Below are 21,286 nucleotides of genomic sequence, written 5' to 3'. Positions count from 1 at the left end.
ACTCTTCATCACACTTCCAACAAACTCACTTCCGTTATCTGACCACACGACTCTAGGCATTCCATACCGAGGAAAATATTCCTTCAGTAGGATTTTCGCAGTAGACAAAGCAGTATTGTCTTTGAGGGGATAGGCCTCGATCCATCGGGAGAATGCGCAAACCACAACCAAAACGTATTTCAGGTTATTGCATCGCTCCATATGGATGAAGTCCAATTGGATCACCTCAAAGGGATACGAAGGAGGAGCAAAACTGCCAGGGGGAGTTGGGGTTCCTTTGCCAGGATTGTACATTATACACACCATACAATTCTTCACCAGTCGTTCAGCACACTTTGTAATGCCATCATTCTTCCACACAGCAGCCAGCAACTTGCAAATGCCTTTCGCGCTAATATGTGCTAACCCATGTGCCATTGTCACAACGGCCAGCACATACGCATCAGGCAACATCCATCTTTTCTGATCCGACAAATCAATCCAACAACCATTCGCATCCAACTTTCCCGTACTTTCTTTCCACTTCGTCTTTTCAATCTCAGTGGCCTCATTCTGAATTGCTTTCACACTCTCAACAGTATCTTCACACATACCTGATTCTGCAGGCCACCTAACCGAACTCGTCACATACATTCGAGTGCTAAGGTTCCGGGCAGTCTCCTTAGCAATCTCATCTGCAAACGCGTTACCACGACCAACATCATCCGTCACTTTACGATGCGCACTACATTTAACAATTGCAACTTGTGCAGGCAAAGCCAATGCATCCAAAAGATCGTTCACAAGCTGGCCATGCTGGATTTTCGTGCCATGCGACGTCAAGAAACCACGCTCTCGCCACAATCGTCCAAAACTATGCGCTACACCGAAAGCGTACTGGCTATCGGTGTACACATTCACACGTTTCCCTTTTGCTAACACACATGCTCTAGTGAGAGCAATCAGCTCTGCAGCTTGGGCAGAATTCTGATTCAATCTTGCAGTCTCAACAACAGTATTCAATGTTACAACAGCATAAGCAGTAGTCACATCGCCATTCGGCAACTTAAAACATGACCCATCCACATACAGAGTGCCATCCGGGTCTTCCAGTGGGGTGTTTTTAAGGTCCACTCGACCTTTTGTTTCCTCTTCTGTTCGCAAGTAACAGTCATGTTCTGCTACTTCATCTGACTCTGCACTAATTGGTAACAAAGTTGCCGGATTTAGGACATTACAACGTTTTATCTGAATGTGGCTTGCCAAGAGCGTCAATTCGTACCCAGACAACCTCGCACTCGTCAAGTGCTGAGTTTTCGTTCGATTCAAAAGAGTATCGACTGCATGCGGAACCATCACTGTAAGCATATTATCCATGACCAATCCTGCTGATTGTCGGATGGAGACCGCAGCTGCCGCAGTTGCTCTCAAACAACTCGGCAATGCTCTAGCTACTGGGTCTAAGGTCGAGGAAAAATATGCACATGGACATTGCTTACCACCAAAAGGTTGCGTTAAAACACTCAAAGCACAACCTTCCCTCTCGTGAACATATAACGTGAACGGCTTACTGTAATCAGGGGTACCTAACACAGGAGCCGAACACAATGAATCACGTAATTCAGAAAAACTTTTCTGACATTCTTCCGTCCATGGTAAAGGAGTCGAAACATCCTTGCACGTAAGAGCCACCAATGGTTTCGCTAGCAATGAGAAATTAGGAATCCATTGCCTGCAGTACGACGTGATACCTAGAAAGGCACGCACATCTCTTTGGGTTTGTGGCACAGCCATTCGCGCAATCGCTGCAATTCTCTCTGGGGTCAATCTCCTTCCCTCCTTTGACAATAAGTGACCTAAATAGGTTACTTCTTGACAACAATATTGGAGTTTAGAAGGTGACACCTTGTGATTTAACTCACAGAGATGTTGCAGCAACGACACTGTTGCGATTTTGCAAATGTCCTGAGTATCGGCAGCCACCAATAAGTCGTCGACGTATTGGATTAAAGCCGCACCAACCGGCAACCTAAACGCATCCAGTTGACCCTTCAAGGCTTGACTGTAAATCGATGGACTTTCACAGTAGCCCTGAGGAGCGCGTTTAAACCGGAAGCTACGTCCACCAAGAGAGAAACCGAAAAGGTCCCTGCTCTCTTCGGCAATCGGGATGCTGAAAAACGCATTTTTCAAATCAATCACCGAAAACCATGAAGCAGTAGCTGGAATCAGAGTCAGTAGCGCCGTGATGTCAGGCACAACAGGGAATTGAGGAACAACAATTTTATTTACCTCCCGTAAATCGATAACAAAACGATAAACAGGCAGTTTGGTAGGATCAGTACGTTTAAGAATGGGCAGTACGGGGCTGTTGCACACGTTTCCCCGAGTCTCCTCAATAACATCTTTCTCGATCAAATCATAGATGATCGCTAACAAAGCTCGTTCACCATCAAGGGAGATACGGTATTGGGGAATACGTGGCAATCGCACATTAGACTTCAACTGAACAACATAAGGGGAGATATCAAGTAGGCCCACATCATTTGGACCCGTCGCCCACAGAGACGCAGGAAGAGAACTCAATTCCGGTGGAAGCTTATCGAGGGACAAATACATGGGAGAGACTACCCTCTCTCCTAACGTAAGCTTTACACCCGCAGGAGAACAATACAAAGTTGCATACAAACGTTTAAGCAAATCCAGACCCAAAAGATTTTCGCCACAACCAGTAGTCAAAATCAACGGAGCTTGGAGCTCACGAGGCCCAATTTGAAGGGGCAAAGGGCACGAAACTGGATTGCTAACGGGGGCGCCAGAGAATCCAACGGATACATTTGTTAAGCCAGACAAAGGTGCGCCAGGGAGTTTCGAATGCATGATAGAACTTTTCGCTGCACCAGTGTCCAACAGAAAAGGCTCAACGACGCCCGATGTAGCAACTGCGACGTAAGGCCCTCTCTGATCAACCGGAACTGATACCACTCCCTCTCCTTGTCTTTGGCTGTCCTAGTAATTACCGTCGTCAGTTCCCTGATCGATGTAATAATCGTCTACATTGTACTGCGCAGATCGTCCTTGCGATGATCCACGTTGATCGAAACAGTTATTAGAATTTGATGAATGGTCAGAGCGATCGTTTTGAGCACCACGACCTCTACCACGTGATGCGTGCTGTGAACCACCACGGCCTCCTTTAGACGAATTACCACTATTACGTTCATTTAAAATAGGACAATCAAATTTAATGTGCCCCTCCTGTCTACAATAAGCACATTGATTGTACCCTAACGACGATCTTTGGAAGGAGGAATCATTACGTGGCTGCGATCTATTCGATTGCGACTGCGATCTATTCTGCTGGGGCGCATTTTGATTAGAACGCGGCGGATACGCTTGTTGTAACAACACTTTAGTTTTTAGGTCTTTCGTCTTTTTATCAGCACGGTCATTTTCCTCTTTCTCTCTATTCTCATAATATTGTGCCGTAGCCAATATCTGAGCTGAGGTAGAAACGGCCCATGCACTCTCTGAATTCCTTAATTTATTGCTCAAATCGGGCAACAAGTTCGACACGAATTTATCCACAAACAACCTCTGTCCACCCTCAGTACCCATATCCTGCCCACTATGATCAATGAATGCTTCCTCAAACCTCGTAAAGAAGTCGGAAACACTCTCATCTTTCTTTTGTTTACAAGCTGACAACTTGTCCCAATTTACCCTCATAGCTGGCATAAGTGTTTTCATTAATGTTATTATCCGCTGAGGGAGAGCAGCAATCAATTGTTCAGGCTTAGTACCACCGGCTTGCAACCCATCTGACGCTACAATGGCTGCCCAATCACCACCTAATTCATTTGCGTGATCTTGGTGACGAATCTTAGCCCATACCGGTTGCGGTACGACGTTGCCAAACAACATATCGATATCGGCAAGATTCATTATCGTTGCGTCTACGAGCTGCGATAATTCCTTGTAATACCCTGCAGGATTTTTGCGAGGGTCAGGCAAAGATTGCTTCACCTGTAACACTTCCGATCTTTTCCATGGGAGATGTATCCATACTCGCTGGAAATGCGGCGGAACAATAGGAACAGCAGCAGCATCGCCGGGCATCCACACTGGTGGATCTTCCCGCATAGGGTATTGGCCAGACTCGTCTTGTTTTTCAATATCCTCAACAAACAATGCATGAGGAATAGGAGCGGGACGAAGAGATAGCAACCGCTCAATAGCCCGTCGGACATTAGTATCGACTATCAGTCCTGTTGCGAACTGAAGCCGAAGTTCAGACAGGGCGGTCAGCACCTCGTCAGGCGCATTGGCCACTATCTGATCATGAAGGAACTTACACATTTCGTCGAACACATATCTCTGAGTTGGTATGTTAAATTGATTAAACGTTTCGAGGACAACACGGGGTGGATTTCTAAGGGGATTTACCATCCAACCCATCGCCATATTATATAGTGCAACACGTTCTCTATTACCAGGAAGTTGACTACGTCTCTGAGGACCTTCCGATCCAGCAGACCCAAAAACAGGTCCAAGCGACTGAAAGAAGTTTGTCGCAAGGGGAGAATTACGATTACGAGTAGAGGGGGAAGAGTAAGACACAGGACTAACAAGAGAAGGAGTGGAGACAGTAGCAACAACAGGGGTTAACAACACAGGAGCAGTAGCGGGAGCAGGAGTATGTGGAAGCGGAGGAGCAGTAGGAATAGAAACAGACAAAGGAGCAGGAACAGTCGGAAGAGCGGGTGCAGGTTGAGGAACTGGTGGAGGAACAATAGGTGGAAGAACGGGTACGGCAGGGACCACAGGAGCTGCGGTACCCTGTACGTACGGAGGTGGCGACTTCATAAGATAGGACATTAAAGGATCCTCAACTGCCTCTTCCTTCTTATCCGACTCCGTGGGCAAAGCAGGATAGCATTTATCTATGGACATACGCTGTAGCCTCTCAAACACTTCCTTATCCTTATCCTCCTTATCACGCTGAAACTGCTCAGCTTTCTTCACTATGGTAGCAACAGTATCTCGCTGACTACGTTTATTCTGTCTGATTTCTTTCTGTCGGGCTTCTTTGCGCCACAACCGAAAGGCATCAAACATGGCCGGCCTAGATTTACGTTCGAACAACTTTATTTCCAAATTATCTAAGATCGACGCTTCGAAGCTACCGTGAGGTGGCCAACGAAGATCGCCGTCTTTCTTTGTATATTTAATCCAATAATCGTTAAAAGCAATCGGGCCTAGCCCATGTTTGCTATATAAGTCATACGTAGGAGTTCCAACCGGAGGAATCGGACATGAGTCCTCCAGCAGGGAATCCGCACCACAAGGTCTGAAACAGCTAAACAAAGTACTGCGACCAGGCATCTTGCACACTAGCCGAGTTTCACAAACTTCAAGGGTTACGGGATTTACCAAGTCCCAGCAAAGAAAAAAACCCTCGGTCTTTGGCGGCTGCAGTCGTCAAACAATACAACAACAAAGTACGCTAGCAAAGTGTCACCGACAAAAACACTCACACAGCGTTTACAACAAGACACTCGCTAAAGTGTCAACAACCAAGAACTCTGGGAGCGACCCACAAATACTTAACTCAAAGATCGATGGCGTCCTCAGGAAGGCCCGTCAATCGTCTCGCTATACCAAGGTCTACGCCAGGCGCCAAAACAGGTCTACAGTCAGGGCAGCAGTCCGTCGCAGCCGTCAGGAGGCGGGAATCTTCGCGGGAAAAGTCTTCGGGCCACTTATTTCGACAACAGGATCGATGAAGCGGGGTGCACCTTCCCTCGGAGATTTCACACGAAGTTCCTCACGATCGTCGGGCTTGGACCGGTACCACTGATGCAGCCCCACGTTGGGCGCCAACTGAAGGACTGGGTTCTTTTGGACCCAGCGGTGCCAGGGCACAACACCTGAAACCTTCGTGGGTAACCTGCTCCGGCGTACAAGTCACAGAGACACGGGACACTTCCTTGGACGTCAAAGATTCAAGGTTTATTTGCTGCAGGGAACACAGAAGTCACAGGAAGTACATCGAGTGTAGTTCGGGGAGACTGCTTCAAATTGGTTCTGTGGATCGCTCCTTTTATACAGTTTTTACCCATAGGATAACATTGAACACAAAAGTTTACAACCCGGTTCCCACATTTAGCTCCCAGAGGGGTCGCTTTGGTCACTTTGAAACACACAAGGTCCGGAACATAAGTGCGGAAACATTTGGCGGTTCCCAACTGTAAAAACCCATCTTCCCACCATTAGCAAATTCCAATCAGCAGTAAAGTAGATCGAAATAGGAACGAAGACAGGTGCAGAGGAAGACGGAGACAGTGGGGAGATCGAAAAGGGTGAAAAAGGGGAGGTATCGGGAAACACGAGATACAGGCATCAAAGGGACGTGCCTAATGAGATGCACGGCTGAGACAATAAGTCCGTGCGGCAAGATGAGCCTCGAGCGGCGCCACCTGCCTTACAACAGCAACCCCCTTGTCATAAAGACACTTTCAAAGAACACGTGTCTTCCGCAGATATCTTGCGAGTCCCAGGGTCGCGAAGCGGACAGCGTCCGTTCGCTGGCTACTTGAGGGCAAGAGACAAAATGGATGCCGTATCTAAGATGGAACCCGTGGGTACAGATGAAAAACCCACATAACAAACGAACGGTTTAAGTTAGCACAGCGAAACTGCGCACACTTACTAAACTCGCCATTTGCGGTTCATAGATACCAGACTCGACCATATTCGTGCGAGTCGAAAGCACCACTTACAATTGTCACGGAACCTCACTTTGTTTGTACATGTCTGCTCGGTGACAACGATTCATAAATAACATAAAAGGGAGTGTTGGTGGATGGGTGAGTGAGTGAGTGGATGGATGAGTGAGCAAGGGTGAATGTATAGATGGATGGATGGATGAATAGATGGATGGAAGAGTGAAAAGCATGCATGGATGAAAGAGGGTAAATGACTGGATAAAAGGGCAGATGATGGGTGGATAAGTGAAAGATTGGATGAATGAAAGATAGGGAGGATGGATTAAAGGGTGGATGATGGATGAGTGAAATGAAGGATTGAGTGAAAGGGTGGATGGAATAAAGGAGTGAAAGGGTAGATGGATGGCTGAGCGAAAGGTTTGATGAATGAGGGAAAGGGTGGATAAAGAGATGGATGACCGAAAGGATGAATGGATAGGTTTGGCGATGGATGGGTAGGTTTGGATATGAAGGGTGGATAGATGAAAGGTTGAAAAACTGAATGATGGATGAAAGACTGAATAGACAATAGAATGTAAAGGTTAAATGTGGACATCAGCAGGTAAATGGTAGGATGAAAAGATGAATGGATAGATTGATGAAAGAGACAAGAGATATCTTCTGGCGAGGATCATGATTGTTTACTTAATTTGCTTGGTGCCATAAGAGCTTTGTATCCAATAAGTCACAAAGTGAGGGGCCCCCCAAGAAGGATGAGAGGCAGATCTGCGGGGGAAATAGTCAAAATTAGAGAGAAAGAGATAGATCTGCCCCTTTTCTGATCAAAGATAGGCTCTTATGGAGTCCAATTTCTTTCAGTAGTCACCCATTTAAGCGCTCACCAAAGAATCAGTGCCAGATAAGAGCTTTGGTTCGAAGTGGAGGTATTTTCAGTTTCTTCCTACTCGCGTGCTCAAAAATATATAGTATTGTGCCAAGCAACAGCAATTAACAGTATGAAATTAAAAAGGTGCAACTATTGCAAAAAAAGGAAATGTTCACATATTATTGCATTTCTCTTTCATTTTGTGCAATGAGTTAACCTGCTTTGTTTTTATAAACACATTTCTCATGTGTTATGGTATGTGCTGCAACTAATATAGAAGTTGTTAAGTATCATCATGTCTTGCCCTTAGCCCCTCCCCTAGCCCCGCCCCCTCACTACACCTCTAGCTAATTTTATTGAGTACCTGCACTTATTTTTTCCGGATGTACGTTGTTACAACTCATGCTTTTACCATGTATGCCTTTACAACGCAGGTTTTTCAACGCAAGTCGTTACAACGACTTGCGTTGGGGGTGCTGGATAGTGAATAGTTTAATTTACTATTCCAACTCCAGTCCCTGTGGATAGTAGGGAAGGTGTTGGATAGTAAATTAAACTATTACCTATCCTAGAGCGCCCCAGCGCAATTCGTTGTAATGACTTGGGTTGAAAAACCTGCGTTGTAAAGGTACTGCGTGGTAAAAGTTGCGTCGTAAAGGATGTTTCCCATTTTTTCCCATTTAAAGCACGGCTTATGATATGATGTGTAAGTGGTACTGTGGATGATGAAATCAGTAATGTCATCAGTGATGTTACTCACCATATCATGAATTATGTAATATGTGAAGTCATAAGCAGTACATTGCGGGGTGTAAGTTATAGTTAGCTCAGGTAACTAACTATTGAATTTCTATGGTTTTGTACGAGTGAAATCTGAGACTAATTATAACTTCCCTGTAACTTTTGATTCTTTCAGTGAATATATATATGTATATATGTATATGTTCCAACAGGCACAGTCTTGCGGGGTCTGAGAGGCCGACCCATTTACCAATAAATAAACCCTGGTGAGTGATGGTCCCCGGGGCATTAATAAGCCCAGGTCAGGGCCTAAAATGAGGATGCAAGTTTTACTGATCCTTGTGGCTAATTTCCATTCAAAGGACAGAGCACTGCACATTCAAGACCTTTAGGGACTTATTTAGAATTTTGGGAATGGGATATTTCATCAAAAGGTGATGGATATCCCAACCATTACTAGTGCCATAGACTACAGTGAACTTGTAATATGGCAGCTGAGGCCTGATCCACGTTTTAACAGTGTCTTGTACACCAAACTGCAAACAAGGTCCTTAGTCAAGGATTACCATTTAAGATATTGGTGAATGAATTTAAAATGGTCTCCTTTGGGGAGTCCCCAGTCAGTTTTATAACATTTGTAAACACCACCATTCAAGATTTTCATCAGTAGACAATTACTAAGAGTGCCAAAGAGAACCATGTCTTAGTCAGCATCTGTCTGTGTAGGTGTTTGTGTGCAAGGATGGCATACCTGATTGACTGAAGCATATTATGCAATTAGTCACCTCTTTCACAGATCACTATTGTTTGATCATTTCATTTAAATGATTTCACATGCTCTGCATTTTGTTTAGTTTTGCGGTGCTTACATGAGGCATGCATGGAACTAGCCATATTCCTGTTGCATCAATGTTTTTATGTGGGTGTGTATAAGAACTAATTAACAGTTTTCCCATTTTATATGCAATAATAATTTAGATGGCAGATCTGTGCACTTAACAATTCCGTTTTTAGACTTTTTTTCTGAACTACAAAAATAAATATTTAAATGGTAACCTGTAATTAATCTGGAAACAAATCTGCCCCTACACAAATTAAGCAAACAATACATTGGTTCTTCAAACTCCATCTTATGTTTTATACGAATGTAACTTGTCCTGTCAGCAGTTAAAAGGCCAAGTAACGTGATACTGAAGATATTCTTTCAGATTGTTTTGAAGACAAAAATAATGTTACAGAACTCCTAATAGGAATACCTCCAATTCAAGTAACAAGAAGACGTGATCCAGTACTTTGCGGCATGTTTCCAGTATTCAAAACCAAAAATGACGACTCTGTTTCCTCTTCGTCTAGTTTTCTGGAAGATCCACTTTGAGATATGAAGAATAGTGTAACTCAATGTTTTTCAACAATAAGGGTTTGCTTTTATTATACCTCTTAATGAAATTGTCCATTGTCATATTCTAGAGGGCCGACAGCTTAATCTGGTTCCTCTTTCAGAAAAATATAGCAAGTACTAACATTAATACTGAAACAAGCCTATTATTTACCAATCTTTTCAAACAGGGGAAAGTAACATATACATTTTGGTAACTTATGAGTGAGTCACATAGCAAATTTTGAAGGTGTTTGTAACTGATTCTACTTTAAGTTGAAATACATTTCCCTACAATAGATTTGTTGTCAAAGGATTGAACTAGAGTTCCCAGGTCTGAACTATTAAAACATGTTTGCAGTATTTTAAAACCATCCTTGTTACAGAACTGACCTCTTCAGGTAATCAACAGGTATGACATGATGATTTTTGTCCAAAATGTCCACGTACCTCTGCATACATATCTGTGGGATAATAATGGTTCACTTTATCTGTTCTATTTTGTTTTGCTCTTTCAGAGATGCCTACACTTTTTCAAACACAAGTTTTAATGTTATGTTTGTGTCATTGATTTCTTGACTTTGGCAGATTGACAGGGACATATACAAGAAAGCAGTGGCGACTCCTCCACTAAGGGAGAGTAGCATCACCCCACTGCTGTCTGAATAGTTCAGAAAGGAAAAATAAATTCAGAATAACGCAATGTTATTATCATTTTGTTTTTCCGTACTGGTTCAGTTGGTTTACATTGTAGGTGTGGGCAGTGTGGGATGGGGCAGGGCTGGACTGCCCAGAGCAGGGGGAGTAGTGGTGGGCACTCTCTAAGTGTGCATGATGGCATGGCTGGCCGTCTTGTGCCGGCCAAACAGTCATGCGCACTTAGCATTTTTCCACCCGGATGTATTGCACAGCTGGGTGGAGAATATGCACAGGCTCCCACTCGCTGTCTGTGCGCCAAACCAGGCCGCTCAGACCAATCACGACCCTGCTTACAGGCTGGTGCCAGCAGCGTCTGGATTGACTAGGGGATTCTGGGAGCCTGTGTGCTTCCATATTGCAGGCCATACCCAGGTAAATGCTATATATTTGTTTTCATTCCTCCCAACTGTCCCCATAAGGTAGCAGTCGCCACTGCCGAAAACTGTGCTAAATTGGAAGTTATTAATATGGCATACATAACACAAAAATAAGATTTAAAGTAATGATACATAGAAGGACATCAAAAGATGATTCATTTAGCTTGTACATAATAAGGGTTAATTTCAGTTGAGGGAAACTTTCTGTTACATCCATTTCACAATGAAATAAACCCATTTCGGATCGGCGTTTTAAAAACATGAAGATCTATTTTTATGGATATCTTACATAAGCTCCTCTCATTGCAACCATTGTAAATTTTGGAAATTATCCCCCTAAGTCAACATATCACAGCAACACGCTTTCCATTGTACAAGAAACAAAATTATAACAAAACCCATAATCACACAATGTTTGTTGATTTGGTGGTGGCACGCGTTCTACAGCCGTGATCTCTAGTAAATCAACTCACAATCATACTATTTCTATGGTTAGTCTTGATCAAACCCTGCTGTGGGGTCAACATTTGGCAAAAGAAAAGATTTTGAAAGGATAGCAATACAAGCAATACAGGGAACATATTCAGCCAACTGCTATGGGGTACTGTGTTCGTCGTGATATGATTATGTGAGAAATTGATAAAGAAGTACAAAAAAGTATATAAGGTTGTTACTTCCAAGATGTGACCTCAAACATTAAAAACTGTGTAACATATTCACAACTAACCTATGAAGTGATGGTAAGGTTTGGGCCAGGAGTCTCAAATATTTCTTAAAATGGAAACCAATCAAATTTGACGATGAGCTCCACAGGTAGTGATTTGGATGACGCTACTCAATAAAAGCAGGTTTTCACTTTGTCCCATTACCATTCATTTTCTAGAAAAAAACATGATGTTCTTTCTACAGATCCTAGCACAGTTTCAGTTTATGAGTTTTAGGATAGGCTCTTCAGGGGCCCTTTTTTTCATATTGTAAGTATAAACATAAACTTCTGCATTAGGCACACACACACCACCAAACACTCCAAATCGAAAACTTTATAAAGATCCACTGTTGCCAAATGCACCAGGCTCCGGACCACCACCACAGTGACTTCATGTAAACAACATACTCTAAAATGTTATTTTTTTCTCCTGCCTTTCTGTCAAAATCAACAATTAGAGGTAACCCTTACTGTACATTATGAACACACAAAAGGGGTCTTGGCAGAAGGAAGCGAAAATTTGCTTATATCCTTATTATGTGGGGAGATAAGAGATGTGATGGAATAACACTCCATTTCTCCGAAAAATACTATCAGATTCAGTTCTACTGAAAGTATACTAAAAACTGGGTTTCAACTGTAACTATATTGTCATAACTACAAGTACCTATATTTGGATCACCATAATTGAGCATTCAACTGGCACTATGCTATGATCCGCTAAATCTGTTAAATCATACTGTGCAGGACCATAGTGGGTTTATTGAAAGATCATCTCCATTGAGCACCATAGTCTAGCGAAACACGTGCAAGATCTATACGTTTAGGAGGCACTACATCTTCATTACAAGTAAGTTCCATTGTAGACAGCAAAGTAAGAGTCGATGACTCTTGGCCTTGAGTATACAAAATTCTCTGTAACAGCCTTGCCTGGCCTGAACAGCAAAGAAAGCATAAAAAAGATCTAGTCAAAGAATGACTGGTATACAAGGTGCTAAACCCCATAGTATGCAGTTCTCAATAGGTGGTTATGAATGAACTGAATGTAAGAGGGAACTTTTGGGGGGATCAACTTTAAATACATGAAGGATGGGTTCGAACTAGCTACTGTACAGTGTGCTAATCGGAAATCACATCCCTATTCCTAAAGGAATCACGGAGTGGAGGTAATTTGTGTAGTTGAAGCTAATTGAAGCCAAGGACTCCGCTAATTATGTCCTGATCATGTTCACTAAGAGAGCACAATTCATGGAGCACTTCACTGCAGCAAGGACCTGCCCTAGTCACCGATATAGTTTCTACTTTCCTGTTAAAGAGACATATACCCTTCCAAATGCTCTTTCTTTCAACGCAAAGAAGAGATCTTCATCATCCCCACAACAACTTTATCCACTCTCCAGACCCTCAAGTTATCGAAGCATCACCAAACTGTTTTTTTTACCCAGAACCAAAGCGTAAAATGTGGAGGTTATTAATAATCATAAAATATTTGAAGGACTGAAAATATGACCGTAAAGGAAGAGATAGGAGTTGTTATTGTGGTAGAACGTGGGTGGGGATCCCATAAACTCCTCCGTCAAGCCACTTTGAAAGTGAAAGAGTGACATAACCACTGTAGCATTCTACCATTTGTAGTTAAAAAGCACTGATAGATAGCAGAAGACAGAAGAACCCATCAGTCCATCCCTTCGGGCACTGCCTAGTTGCCCTATGTATCGGCCTGTCCGACCTCGCCTCTAGGCTCAACAGCAAGCTTAAATATAAGCTTGCTGTTTTGAGAAGACGCTGACACCGCCAACGTCGTTATCGCATGTTGCCCTTCTTAATCCTACAAAAGCTTGAATATTCACCAACCATTGTTGAAGCAATATCCACAAATGATTCCTGGATTTTCCTTGCTGTGCAATTGAACTCTATGCACAAGCATTTTCATTTTGGACGCTCCTGACTAATCTTTTCAAAGAGCAATTCCAATTTACTTTGAGCAGCACCACTGACCCCTTTGGGAAGTGTTTGTCTCAGAATCAATATTTTTTCCTAGGGTCATCAACTCTAATGCCTAAAGCTCAGTCCTGATGATGGTCTTATGAAATCATCTCCAAAAGACCGAAACGTCGACTTCTGAGTCTAATTCTGCTTGTTAGTAATTATCTACTTTGGATTTTCATTTATTTCTGATTTGAAATCATTGTATTATCTTTCAGCAGTGTAGGCTCATTTTAAGATATATATTAGGAACATATAAGACGCCTGCTTGTATATCCCAAATGCATTTTTTCTGTACCCTATTTGTATTGTCGATTTAATTTCCCTGTCATAAAGAAAATAACAATCTTTTTGATACTAATAACCTGGTTATTGTTTTTCTTTCACCTCTTTAATGTGTTAGTGTGGTAACACTTCAGATGTGTGAAATTGCATTCAGCCACTATTTTCTAGTAGCCAGGATATCAAATTAGTAGTCCCTCTGGTGCTGTAACTAAGAATTCTTAGCAAAATAAATCCCTTGCTCGCACCTTTTCTGAAACGTGTTAATTGCCCAAGCCTGCAAGGGTATATTGGGTTGCTCACCCCTTCATAACTTTAAATATAACTGTGGCAGCATTGTATTTCAAAAACCACTTTAGAACAAACTGGCACTTTTAAAAATACATCCTAAAATGTATCTCATTGGATAGTTATATCAAGTTCTCAAGTGGCTCTTTTAAAATTGCGTGAGGCAAATAGAATAAGCCCCCCCCCTACCCAAATTCTTCATGAACAAACTCTAAACTATAGAACTAATAAACAGTTTTTTATAAGAATATTTAAACTGGGGGGTATTGATTTGTGTTCATGTGTGTGAGCAGCAGAGTTAGTCTGGACACATAATCACACAGCGAGTCTCATTTTCGGACTCTGGATCCCTCTGTGCAGCTACAAACCAGTCCCTACTAGATTGTTCACTGCCATTTCTAAGACATCATCCTAAGCTTTACCTCAAGTGTCGCTTGGTTGAGGGGTGTCATGTGTTTTGACAGTTTCTTAAGGTCAATAAAATTCAAGAAATGATGAGTCGGCACTGTGATGACATATTCCAGAAATTTCAGCCACATACCAAAGCCTTGTCCCCAAAATACTGAACGTGTTCAAATAACTTGCTCCTGCTAGAATATACATTAGAATATTTTTCATATTTCAATAAGAAAAATATGTAATTGTTAGCAGCGTGTTCAACCATTTGGATAGCTTGTAGAAGTTCCCACTTGATGATCAACTTAATCATTTGGTTACCCTGTAGTTGTCCCCATTGTTTTACCATTATGGAGTGATTTGCACAAGATCACACTATTTGGTCAAATGAAGAACGCTGGAAAGAGAGCAGGTCCTTCCGCTCCAGGCAACAGCCTAACAACCTGACTCATTTGTCTCTAATACGAGTTCATTACTGAATTGATTTATTAGAAGAAAGCTTGGACGCACAAGAAGATGACGTGATTTGAGCAGGATCACACAATATGGTGAACTTCAGGTTCGAACGCTGATTATCTGGGCCCTCGACCAATAACACCCACTGCCCCATAATGCAGCCGAATACAGCTTTGGTGCTCCCTCCTCCCCCCACAGCTTTAATGCTGCTCGTTCACTAATCCAGGCTTATTAAGACGTCGATCTCTATGATCTGTAATGTTCCCATGAGTCGAGCCTGCAGGGAAAACTCTATGATCTCCGAGGGGCTGAGCATGAACCTTGGGCTATGATTGGGCCCTGCTTGGCTCTGTAAGCACGGGCCACACACACAGAAACAGCTCAATGTTTACATGGGCAAATGCTTGGCAAATGATCGACCATCACTTGAACAGAAATTTACATAATCCAATCTGGCGTGGAAATTGTAACCCTGCAGCATTTAGTTTAACGTGAAAGGGGGTGCACGAGATAGCAAAGGCAGGTCATTTGACCACTGTAAAATGGTTCACCCCAGTGGCAGTCTGCCCCAAAGCCGCTCCTGAAATCCACCATTAGAAACAGTGCCTCTGAGGAGAAATGGAACTGAGTGTAAGTAATTCGGCTATTATCCTTCCGCGAGAGTGGAAGCACCAGCCCTCAGCGCCGGTTCTCTTTTTTCAGTGGGACAGCTCCCGCCACATGTTGTGGTCTGCAAGTGTGGGCGCGTTTCATAAAATACGGCACTTGTCTCGAGCTCCTGTGGGATTCAGTAGCATTCAGATCTAAAAGCTTGGGTAAACATGTGTTTTTCAGGCGCATGGTGTGTGTTTAACTGATATTTTTTTCATGAAGCAGCATTTACACTTCAGCGATTCACACTGCGCCTTGCTCCCCTTGGAAATAATTATTGATTTAAAGGAGAGACTACGGGTAAGATGGCTGATATATGATCTGGCGCCGGTTCTCGTAGGAGAGAGCAGCTGTAGTCTCAGACTATTGTTTGGTGCTTGTGCCAGTAGTAGGAGTATAAGGAATGGTTTCCGCGGGGCCCCTCGCGGGCTAGTGGGGGCTTCCCGTGCACTTCCCCCCCATAAATCACTAGGTCTTTTTTGAGCCAATGGCGGTACAAAAGGGGGTGGTGATGGACGGAGCATCTGAATCAATCAAACACTCACACCCAGTCAAAAGATCTGGGTTTAATCCATCACTGTTCTTTAGCCCACTCTGCCACCCCAGTTCAGACATGGCTATATGCAAATCAGTCTGATCCTGTGCCTCATGGGAACAGTCCAGCCCGAACTGCCAAGCCATGTCTTCCCTGGACCGGAAACAGGCTTCCGAGGACCGGTTTCTGGCACTCCAGCCGTCTTCAGAGCGGTGATGGATTAAACCCAGATCTTTTGACTGGGTGTGAGTGTTTGATTGATTCAGATGCCCTGTCCTTCACCACCCCCTTTTGTACCGTTTTTTGAGCCCATGGCATTGACTTTTGGGAGAATGTACTAATGCGTGTAGAGTGACCTGCTGTGTCATTGCTATCGCAGTAGGTTCATCCTGAAAAAAAACAAGCCCTGGAAAGTATTTTGTGGATAAGCCACGCCCTACTGAGGTTCGGCTAATAGCAAATTACACTCAATGTGCACCTGGGGATTCGAACCTGTGACCAGCAGGTTGAACCCATAATATCATTGGACCACTTACACAGCACACTCCACAAACTGGATTTTTCTCTTGAGAAAAGCAATATGAGGTTCGGATTACCCTACAGAATAGTCTTTTTTTTTTTTTTTACTATAGTCTGAAAGTTAGATGAGTGGGACCTGCCAAGCCTGTGCCCGAGTGTTTACACATTTGTTTGCATGCAGGATCTCAACCCACTGAGCTACATTACCCTTTGATTCTTTCCACCCAACCATTTTTTTTAAACATCTTCGATTACACACAGTTGGACTGAAATACAAAGATGGGGTAGGAAGAAAAACATGTGACAGCCCTTGAAATACCCAACTGGTTCGAGGATGCAGTATGATAATGAAGCACTTCACTTAGAAGGGAGTCCTGCCCAATTTAATATATCTGGATTAGTTGCTTCAGAATTCCATCTATTAATTCTTTTTTCTTATGTGCCATTTTAATTAAATTATCTATAAGTGTCTGCTTTTTGTTGGAAAATTGTGATCATTAATAACCAATGCGTTTGCTGACAGCTGTGTACCAACCAGACCCAAAAGCCATCTCCCAACTCTTTGGGCTGGTCCTGCATTCATTGGTCGGCAAGCGTATTGAGCGTGTATTGCATTGATTGACAACCGCAGTGATTTGCATCACATGACAATTGATTTGCATAACCCTGGTACCCAGTGCATGTGAGGGAGGGGGCGGTGCAGCCGCATCCGCTTCCAACGTGTGACACTGGGAGTGGCTGTGGGATGCTGCCTGGTGGGACACAGTATATAATGGGACAAGAGCTCCAATGATGATGGAAAAGCCACAGGCGATGTTAAGTGTTAAAACACGGACCCGTGTCAAGTGCCACTTTGCCAAGAAAGTGCCAAAAATGTGGATATTAACTCAAAGCACATATTTATAGCTCTGAAGTCCGGTTAGCATTCGCAGAATTGGACCACGTAGATTTCAGGTGCGAGTAATCGTGGTGTCTCAAGTTCAAGGGCAAAGCCAATGTGAAAATTGAATATTAACATATTTAAATCAATATAAATTATTCCATACATTCGAATGCAACACAGTTGGTGAGTGTGCGGACCTATGTAGACCGCGGATTAAGACACTTCTAGTTCCGGCTCTTCCAGTTTGATCACACTGTGTGATCCTGGGCAAGCCATTTTGCTCTCCAGTTCACTTTGCTGGCAATTTATAATACAAAGAAACCGAGTAAAAACAAGTATTTCCGGCTAGAGACATTTAAACACGCCAATTCATTTCAACACAAAATGGAATGCTACATGTCATGATGGTTCACCATTGCACCGAGATCTTCTGGAGATCACCCCCAGTCCGCTTTTATCCTCCCGCAGGTGTTCAGGGAGGAGCCGGACTCATAAATTCAACTGCCAAAACCTCCTCTCGCAACGACAGCGCGATTCGTCACCATCAGAAAGCGCCAGTCCGTCACACCTTGGCACTTTAGCCGCCCTGCCTCCTACACGACGCTTCCTCCATTGCTAGATTGCAACGCGCAAGCCATGCTTTTGAAGGGAGGCACTGCAACGATCCGCTGTGTGCTGGAACACGTGATGACAGTGCAATTGCTGTCTGGGATCAGAATCTTGGAAAGAGCTGCCCCATATGCTCGGATACTGGTTCGGGGAAAACGTTTTCAAATCTGTGTCATATAAACCCGGATTATAAATGCAGCTCAACCCCGCACCCACAAGCATCCCTGGTGATATCTCAGAGAGCGATTGCAGTGCCGCAGACCGGAATGACGAGGCTGTGTGACAATTCGAAACACTTTGTGCGCGCGTTTGTGTCTTCCGGGGAGTGAGCGTGCGCACGTATGATGCGTGCGTGCTTGAGTGGAAGAGTGCGTGTCTGTGTAACATCATGTGTGCATGTGCGCGTTTGAGTGTGTCAGTGTGTGTGTGCGTGCGCGCGACTCTCTGATGACATACTGCACATGTTGTTATTGGTAGGAGCCCGCTGCCTTTGCCAGGCAACTCGAAATGCCCATTAGATTTTTGAAAATGGGCGAATATAGAAGTGTACATATTTGTAAGAACGTAGGGGGACTTATACACAAAGCGGTGCCTGCCACCTATAAAAAATTTACACGCCCCCATCTGAAACGCCCTATTTTGTTAATCCGCTCTAGCATTGTATTATTGGTTCCCGCACTCAGGGCATGCATCTCGGGCTAACCCACATCAACACTGGAGGCAGTCGGATGTCCTGCGGGCACATATGCACGTTACCTTAGGGTGGGGGTCGAGCCGCGCTGCCAGCGGTCCCAGGGTTCCACACAGCTTACAATCCCATCCATAAAGCCTGCCAACTCGTTCTTTCTTGAATAAAAAAATACCAGTGGAGAAAACAAAGTGAGGGCGCTTTTATCGCAAGGTGCCAGGTGCCAAACTGCCCCTCCTTGGTTGGAGAAGTGGCGAAGCAACTCCCGGACTTGGGCAGCAGAGAGGGCAGACAGAGAGGTCTGGTGCTGCCACGGTGCCCGATGCCAACTCTCTCCCTGTTCGAAGGCAGTGGTGCTCTGCAAACTGGAGGAAACACATCCGCGTTCTCACTCTAATCACCAAAGATACAAAAAAGAAGCAAAAAAGATGAATCCCGAAGAAATGTGAGCACAAGGATGTCACATCTGTACGAACACAAATCCAACAGCGCTTCCCTGCGTCTCCATATCAAACGGGAGTGGGTTTCTGTAATCCAATGTCACGCGCCAGCCCCTGCTTCTTTACAGAGGTGAAAACAGTGATTTAGACAGGTGCGGGCGCCCTGGAGAGGGCGACTGGGTGAGGCTTCCAGAGTGTATCAGCTCTCTGCTAGATGCTGGCTCCAGACGCCCCTGCGGTGCGCCGCATCCGGTCCTGCCACTAATGCCAACCGGGGCCCGGCTGACAGGGGAGCGATCTCCGGGATGGGGTGGAAAGACTAGAAAGGTAGGCTGGCGGCCGATCCCGGGTCCAGGAGGGCGCCCCAGCAGCCGCTGCAGACATCCAGCGCAGCCCTGCTGCTTTCTGCTGAGATCAGAGTCTGGTGGAAATTAAGGATCTGGAAAAAACACACACACAGAAGTGATGACTGAGCCGGGAGCCCAGCAGAGGGAGCTCAGGTTTGCACGCAGTAATCACCTGACTTCCACCCTCTGCTATCAGCTGTCAGGGATATCTGAAAAAAAGCAAGGAGCACCAGTGATGTGGTTTTCCCACTCGCGAAGCGCGGTGGAAGTACGACTCCCCCTTGTCTGCTTGTCTGTGGTGTGCCCAGCCCTTTAGAAATCAGCTCGGATCAGCACCACGGACAGCGGCGCGCGGCTCCCGGAGCTGGCGAGCTCTTCTCCTCTCTGCAGTCGCCTTCTTCTAAGCAAAGCGTTTTGTTTATAACCACATCCACATGGAAAAAGAAAACGCGGAGAGATGAGTTTCTAAACGCGAGAAAAAGCCCAGCACTCCACTGTGAATCTGGAGCAGCTCTGCAAGTTTCCCTCCCGCCTCCTGCTATGTTCAGATGTTCATCCGCGGCAGAGGCACAGCCACATGCAAAGAACCCCTCCTCTCTCCAAGGACGATGTCCTGGGCCTGCTAATATTGCTTGCACTTTTATTGATACCACAATGAGCAACCCGCACTCGTCGGAATCCTTAGCTCTCCCCCGCCAGGACAGCCTGGACCTGTCCAGGCTTCTGAAGGCGCCGGCAGGAGACTCAGAGCCGATACCGGCAGCCACCACTGTGGTAGGACTTGGGGGCGTGACGAGAATTTAAAGGCACAGAACCTTTCTGTGAAGCCGCACAGAGTCGCGTTTATGGGTCGGGGACCTAACTAGGACCCGTGTACGTCAAATACGGTATTCCATAGCTGTGCTTGTTTATCTTTATGACTGATGTACTTCGCGTACTAGTTCTTTAGAAGGATACCTGTCGTGAGAGAAAATGCGATAGATAATGATCATTTAATCAGTTAATACATATCTTTTTGTCTGGGCTTTTAATTTTATAAATCAAGCGCAGAGAGCAGAATATTTGTTGTACAAGGAGCATTTGTGCCAGAATATTACGCTAAGTAATTAAGTATGCAGAATTAAAAAGCCCCATTGAATTTTATTTGCATAGCGCCCCATAGCTCTTATGAATCTCAAAAGAATATCCAGGGAAACTAGTCAGCTAATACAGCATTATATGCACTTCAGTGGTAGAGTACGGGCTTATAGTGTGGCCTAAGTGGGAATCATTTCGGTGTTGAGCAAAGATTCCGAATTAGGGAAAAAAAGTGATAATGCATGTTTGAATTAACACCAGCCACCGGTAACAACTTGGAACTACATCCCAATCTTTCATTGTTTTGTCCATCGTGCCACCTTAGATTAGAATCTGCCATATGACAATGAATGTCGGTTCTGCTCCATAGGAACAATCCAGCCCGAGCAGCCAGACCAGGTCCTCTCTGAACTGACATATAAGCAACATTGGACCCGTTTTGCCCCTATCAGGGCTCATCACCCCGATTTAGCCTGATTCCAGTGGCACAATGTGCACAGAACCTACCTCTGGGCATGCCCATCCCACTTAGGGTGCTTTACTGAATGAAATGGAATGCTTGAATTACCACCTCAGCTATATGAAAATCAGTCTCGATCCTGCTCCCATATGAACAGTTCAGCTCGAACAGCCAAGCCAGGCCTTCTCTTGAATGAAAC

General features: G+C 44.4%; 1 protein-coding gene across 1 annotated transcript in view; it reads right to left on the bottom strand.

Annotated features, from left to right (window-relative positions):
* The window catches only part of LOC147692212 (leucine-rich repeat and fibronectin type III domain-containing protein 1-like protein), a 2,508,250-nt gene extending 2,488,506 nt beyond the window's left edge, over positions 1–19,744 (bottom strand). Inside the window, exon 1 of the mRNA XM_086938487.1 lies at positions 18,832–19,744. The gene's annotated coding sequence lies outside the window, so the exon portion shown is untranslated. The remainder of the gene's footprint in view (positions 1–18,831) is intronic.
* Between the last annotated feature and the right edge of the window lie 1,542 nt (positions 19,745–21,286).

This window comes from Lissotriton vulgaris, chromosome 9 (assembly GCF_964263255.1).
Source record: "Lissotriton vulgaris chromosome 9, aLisVul1.2, whole genome shotgun sequence".
NCBI lineage: Eukaryota > Metazoa > Chordata > Amphibia > Caudata > Salamandridae > Lissotriton > Lissotriton vulgaris.
This window is presented reverse-complemented; position numbering and strand designations above follow the sequence as displayed.